This window comes from Ctenocephalides felis, unplaced genomic scaffold (genome assembly GCF_003426905.1).
Source record: "Ctenocephalides felis isolate EL2017-DRISC unplaced genomic scaffold, ASM342690v1 CF-g0.4_SCAFFOLD_03572, whole genome shotgun sequence".
NCBI classification, from domain to species: domain Eukaryota; kingdom Metazoa; phylum Arthropoda; class Insecta; order Siphonaptera; family Pulicidae; genus Ctenocephalides; species Ctenocephalides felis.
Genome location: NW_020539726.1, coordinates 8,620,787 through 8,628,436, shown reverse-complemented (window position 1 = coordinate 8,628,436; position 7,650 = coordinate 8,620,787).

The window sequence follows — 7,650 nt, the reverse complement described above, 5'->3', positions numbered from 1 at the left end:
AAAAACATTCGATTCCTATTAATAAGGAGGAGAGCTGATTAGTTTTTGGCAAAGACAGGTCCAGCAGTTACGGAGATAAGGAGCAAAGAGTGCAGAAAATAGAAATCGAGTTTTTGAGAGAACGGAGCATCCGATTTGAATGATCTAAAAAACATTCAATTAGTAATGATTGGGAGAAGGGGTTATTAGTTTTCCGCAAAGGCAGGCCCAGCCATTACAAAGATACAGAGCTAAATGTACAAAAAATGGCAGTTTTTGAGAGAACTAAGCGTCCGATTCAATTGATTCAAAGAACTTTCTGCTTGTCTTAACAAAATAATTGATTTTGGTAAAAAAATTTTTGTACAATTTTTTTTTTTTTTTTTTTTTTAATTTTTTGTATGTCGAAAATAATTCAGATTTTATTTTTAATTCTGACTATAGTTCTAATATACTTTAAACAAATAATTTCAACTCTGCAATTCAGTTTATATAATTCTTATAAATATTAGACAATGTTACAATATTTATAATAATCTATTTGAAAACATTCAATATTCCTCGAACATTTCGTTACGGTAAGGGAAGTTCCAGCAATTTGCCTTAAGGCACGATGCCACCCACCCCACTAGTTTGTTTTGAAATTATACCTAAAACTTTATTTGCTTTTTATATTTTATATTTTATATTGTTTCTGTATATTATTTTATAACGATAGAAATACATAAATAAATAGTCACTATATTTACCTTAGTAATATGGAACTTAAGTTACAAAGTTATTAAGACACTTCTAATCGTAGTCGCTATCATTGTTAATAGAAACTGTAGTTCTTTCTGTTATAAATATTATGTCTCGCTTACAATGTTTACTATCCTCGCTTACAATGTTTTTTTTTTTTACTACGATTTTTAAACACTTGTTTATTGCAGATTTTGCAATTTTCCGGCATTATTGTTTCTATTAAGTTTTTAATTATGAAATTACAAATATATAAGTTATATATAAGTTACAAATATTCAAGTTCATACATTATAGATATAATTTGAACATCATTTAGATTATTCTGTTAGTAATGAACACATTTTTACACTATTCAGCACCAAAATATAAAATTTATAAAAATAAACAGCATTTTTTGTCACATATCTATAAAATATGAAAATATACTGTTCCATTCAAAAAAAATCGACCAAGAGGAACGGAAAAATTGTGTTGACAGTACGTTGTGTTTTTATAAAGGCAAATATACAATAATAGGACATCAGTTGGTATAAACACGGGAATAACAACCTGTAATATCGATGGAAATGCTATAAATTTTCAATGTTTATAAAGAAGACCACACGACGTTTAATAGATGTTTTGCTCTTAAAGTTATGAGTTAAAAAAATACACTGAATTAAAGTATTCTGAATTATGTGCCACGTACTTAAAAATGTATTATCACAATATTTCACAGGTCACTTAAACACTAGATTTACGTAGCCCATCAGCATGACGAAATTCAAACTTTGAAATGAAATGCTGAAAAACTTGTAACTCTAATGTTAACTAATTTGTATCCTAAATTTATAATTGTAGTAATTGATATTATACATGCAATTATAATGTATATAGTATTTGTAGTTTGATAACTTTGATAACGATATGTGGCAAACCGAGTGTTAAGAAGGTCTTATCACAATGATTTATAGGACCCTTAATTTCTTATTGCTCTACATACACCGTATTAGTTTTAATTAGATCTAATGAAATCTAAATCTGACAGGATAACAAAGTCAAATATTCATCTGCAGTGGTGGAGTTGAAGGAAGCATAGAGATCAAAAATTAGTCAATATAGATAGGGCCAACTCTTAGGGTTGCCTTCTAAATAATATGTTCACTTAAGAAAGTAGCATCACAACAGTCATAGGACTCCTGAGTTGTAATTGCTATGAAAAATGCTTTCCATATTTTCAACAAAGCGGCAAAATATTAGATGATGCTAACTTAGAAAAAGTCGGTTAATTGTGAATATCAAGCAAAATTTATTTAAATCTAAATCGTTCTTGTGCGAAAATGTCAATGATGCTTAACCACTTCGGTACGGCGTTACTGTCCATGAAATGTCTACCACAGCCGGCTGGCATTGTCTGTATACTGCCTTGTTCATAGACGGACCTTGTGGTAACTTAGATATACTGCCACAAGTAACAAGTAACTGACGCCCGGCCATCACGTCCGTCATGTAATGGTGACCCTCGGCAATGTGGGGCCATCCGCGGCCGTCAAGTAAACTTGCCGCTCGTACCGAAGTGATTAAGGAAGTATCATCACCACTGTTCATAGGTCATCAAAGTTCTAATTGCTGTATAAAAAGCATATCCGACTTTTAACAAAATATTATATCATGTTAGCTTAAGTTGAATTAGTTCCTGTATCCAATGTAGTTAAATATCTGGGAATACATTTGGATAGGAGACTAACCTGGCATGAACATATATACTAAAGAAGCGCCAGCAGGTCGAACTAAGACGTTGACAATTTAATTGGTTAATGGACTGGAAATCACAAGTCCATAGAAATTAAACTCCTAAGATACAAGACAAATATTAAACCAATATGGTCCCATGGTCTACAACTATGGGGTGCGGCCGGTAAATCAAACATAACTATTCTACAGAGGTTCTAGAACAAAGTTTTGAAAGAAATCGAGAACGCTCCAAAATATGTCCCAAACTGGTTAATACATGAAGATTTCAGAATTCAACTATAAAAGAAGAAATTAATCATTATTGCTCCAGATACGAAGCTCGTCTAAGTCGTCATCCAACCCAATTAGCGTGTGAGCTGCTCAAGCCTTTACCGTCAAAGCGTCTCAAAAAAAGAATGCGCTGATTTACTATATTAAAACATATAATACCTTGAGAAAAATCAATTAAATATGAATATCAACTATGTCTAATAGAATCTAAATCGGTCCTGTGCGCATCATAGTCAGTGATTCGGTTGGAGTGGTGGAGCTGAATGCAACATAGTTCTATTCTGCACGTTCGCTGGTACACACATAGTTAGAACACGAATCAGCGGCGGTGGCAGCGTATTGTATGAAAGCTATCTAAGGACCTGGCCCAGTCGCACGTCTTGATAATTGACCCTATGCGGAACAGCTTCCGAACCACTGATGGCTAAAATGAACCCGATATGAGCGGTTGTAAAATTTTGTGAGCTCATGCCATACTACCGATAAGATTATCCAAGCTTTGACTACTTAACGTCTTTATCAAGAGATAAACTCGTATTTTTAAATAAAAACTAAAACTTATAGGCGCGACTTAGCGAAAATGCGTTACGCCACAAATACTTGTTGGTCATTGGCTTTTGATGAGTTGATTCGATACTAGTTGATGGATTGGTGGAGAACGTCTTGCCATGTGCATATATTGATATATTTGCTTACATACTATCATATGGATTACAAAACGTAAAATCATTTTACTTAAAACTGTTAAAAAAATTTAACATTGTTGTTTGATATACTGTTTGTATTTTATGATTTAACTAATTTTTATTGGACGTTCTCAATATTGTAAGAATTATACATATATATGCACGAAATGGCTTTTGTAATGATATTTGTTCCTTTCATTTTTGAACCAAACCGGAACAAATATGACAAACGGTTTTGGAACCAATTTTTTCAATTTATCGTTCCACTGGTAAAATGTCAACCAACCAATGTTTCTAGTAGATCCGCCAGCGTGTGTATCTACTAATTTGTATTCAATATGATTGTGTCAAATATATATATATATATATATATATATATATATATATATATATATTAGTGTAATAATTATATAACCGTTTAATGGATTAGAATAAACTGAATGCAGAATAACTCAACAATTTAACTTTTATTTCATTTAAACTCGGGCCGGCGGTGGCGATATTGGTTAGAGCGTGGGCTAGCAGCAACTAGTTCCAGGTTCGCTGGATCGATTCCCGGTACCGCCGTAGCCCGACATCAGGCAGCTTTGATGTCAAATTTTTCCTTGGGGTTATAGATCACAATATAATTCCAAGTGGAAATCGTCCTTCGTGGACATAGCTGCAACATCCAATCATGTTAACTATTAGACGTAAGAGCTAATATCGCAAATATTCCACACACAAGAGAATGGTTAATCGATGGATTGCCTCTCATAAAATAAATAGTCTTAAGTCGTTAACCAACAGCTTATAGAACACATAGGAGTTCTGATTGCTGTTCAAACAATAAAAAAAAATTAAACTCAATATTTCATATTTTATCTCATTGCCAAGAATCGATCCGAGACTCTGACAGAAATATTTCTGACACAATTTATATTTTTATCCTGTGTGTATATACATGATTCTAATCTAAATTTAAACTAATGTCTTTTTTTTTGTGATAGTTTTATTTAGCAATCAGAAAAATTACATTTTTCTATAAGCTAAATTGCAAACTAGTTGGTTTGGTATTTAGCCTTGAGGCAAGTTACATGAACTTCCCGATATGTGTGAATAATCGACTTCTTTTTAAAATCGGTTCGGTAGGATGAGCTTAAATGTGGACGAAAAGTTCAACACTTTTTTTCAAATTACGAAGAAACGGCTTGGCAGATCGTTGCACAAAACTGACAAACGATAGTCCTTACCGAAATACATCAAATGGCTTTTAAATTTCTAAAATCGGTTCAGGCGTTTTTGAGAAAACGTCGATCAAAAGTCTAATTTTGACAAATGCCAAAAAGACCATACTGATTTTTGCAAACTTTGACGAATTTTTAAAGCTGAACCAGTTGTCGTAGGGCCGTAATATTTTAGTATGACCTAGAAGACTGTGGTATCTATCGTCAAAAAAATAATCATAAAAATTGTCAAAATTTTTTTTTTTAAACTTTATTACAAGAAAACGGCCCGGCCGATCTTTACCAAAAACTAATCAGCACGATTCCCAACCAATATCTATCGAACGGTTTTTGAATTTTCAGAATCGATTCAGAATTGCGGGCTAAAACGTGGACGAAAATTTTTTCACTTTTCTGCAATTTACAAAGAAACGGCCCGGCCGATCGCCGCACAAAACTCAGAGACGATAGTCCTCATCGAGATACATCAAATGGCTTTTAAATTTTTGAAATCGGTCCAACCGTTTTGGAGAAAACGTCGATTTACGGCAAAAAATCTGTTCACACACACACACACACACACATACACACACACACACACACACACATACTTTTTCCAAATTTGGTCTCATTCGATTCAGAATGGCTCGAAACGTCGAGAAAACATAAAATTAGCGATTCGGATTTTTTGATGAAAACATAAACTTCTCCTTCGGGAAGTTAATATAGTCCATGCTCATAATTTTCTAATTTTTAATATTATTTTCAATAGCAATGAGAATACATGACAGTTCTATGAGTTAGTCTAATTTAGTTTCATTGGAATTGACATTTCTGGCAAATGACAATTCTAATTTTTCAAATTGTTTTCAATATCAAACAATGATATGTTGTTTCAATTTATTTCTACAATATTACTATAGTTTTATAGTTCATCGCATCTTAAAGACTTCCCTTAATGAATTTAGAGATTTATCAACATAACCCTGTAGGGGAAGTTTGAATTCATACATTCGTACTGCAGAATTTTATATACGATATATTAAAATATATATATAATATATATACATATTCGTATGTATCAAAAATGCGACTAAACACACATAGGATAAAGAAATAAAGGAGAATTTTATATCCGCACTATAAAATCTTCCGGTAGCTTTAGTGCTATTATGCTCTAGGATATTTTTGCATGTGTGTTTTCGTATCACAGCATCGATATTTTTACTATAATCTAACCTGCAATTTCGTTTGAATGTTTTATTTAATATTCGTGACCTCTTTGCAACCACGATGGTCCCTAGCACGATTACGTGAGTTACATTACATCGAGAGCTTTTCGTTGTACGGCATTCTGAAGACTAATATACATAAGGTTTTATTACTTTAGATCTTGGGTTACATGAAATTTAATTTATATTCAAATCTTTTTTAATATATTTATTACATTATCAAGCTATGAATAATCTTTCAGCACAATTTTTTTGAAATTGGGGTTAAATTATTGATTAAATATGCAAACATTATAGAGAAACAAAGTTCAAAGACTGCTGGGACTTTTATAAATAGGAATAATTTATTAGAATAGGTGAATGAATTAGTACAGCACTATTTATTATTGACTTCCCGCAGGGTTAGTCATGGCATTCGTCCTAAAAATCAAAAATAAACATTCTTGCATAATATCCTCACGTTTCAGAGGTTTCTGAACATTTTGGCATATTTTAGAAAAATGGATATATTTATGTGTAGTATGTATGTATGCATGGATACTATTTTAGTCGATATTTAGTCGACGTTTTCGAGCACCGCTCAACCGACTAGAATTATTCAGAAAGCATTCGATTTCTATCGATAAGGAGACGTGCTGGTTGATTTTTGGCAGAAGTTGGTCTAGCCGTTTCGGAGATATGGTGTAAAGAATGCAGAGGATAGAAACTAAGTTTGTGAGAGAACGATCAACCCGATTTTAATGATTCAAAAACATTCCACTTGCATTGACCTAACCCCCTGCATCTGACAGATACAGAGGTAACATTTTGGTATATTTTCCATGAAGTGATGTCATTGAGACCACTAGATCTCAGTAGCCTCGTTATTTTATGTCTACTATTTATCCGTCCAGACTACATTGCCTTTGAACCTCGCATATTTTACCAGTAGCAATTTTGTTCCAAAAAACGCACTGATTGTGATCTAAATTCTATTTGACGAACGCAATGACGAAGAACGCTAAGTTTTTCTTTTATCATTGTTTATTATATACTTTTTGTATGAACATTCCAACGAAATCTGTTAATTTTTTTGTATAATTAAATGAATTATTCCTTTCAGAAAAAGTAAGGTTTGTGCATTTTGAGCGCATGTTCGGATTTTTATATTTTGCTATATTATAAAAATAACATTGATGATCTATTGAATTTGATCATTTATTTGATTGATCTACATATTTTGTTCTCACTTACTCTTAATATATATTCAGCATTGCAAAAATACTAATTTAATAGAAATATATAAAACTATTAGCCTCACGTGAAATGTTACTTAAAATCTGTATCTGTCAGATAAATTGCGCCCGAATCTGTACTTATTGGGACGGAGCGCGGAGGGTTAATGAAGAATTCATTAAGTTTTTGCAAAGACAGGTCTAGCGGTTTTTGGAGATCTAAAAAAAAGTTTTAAAAATTGCCATTTGGCGGTCAAAAATCAAAATTTTTGTTGTTTGAATCAACCGGTATGAATGGGTTTAAAATCTTTCAATCTAAAATAGAAATTTAGTTTCATTCTCAACAAGAGCAATTTTTTAAATATTAATGTCTTTCAAATGTTTGGAAATTTTCAAGAAAGCACGATGTTGTACACCGCTAGTTTATTTATTTAACACTAATTGGTTAACAATTTATTTTATACAGTAACTGAGTTTAATGATTATCAGTCTTTTTAATAATATTGATGAAGACATACAAGTCTTTAAAGACATGAATTTAATAAACACTTAAGTACAAAATAAGTTTTACTGAAAAAAATTCAGG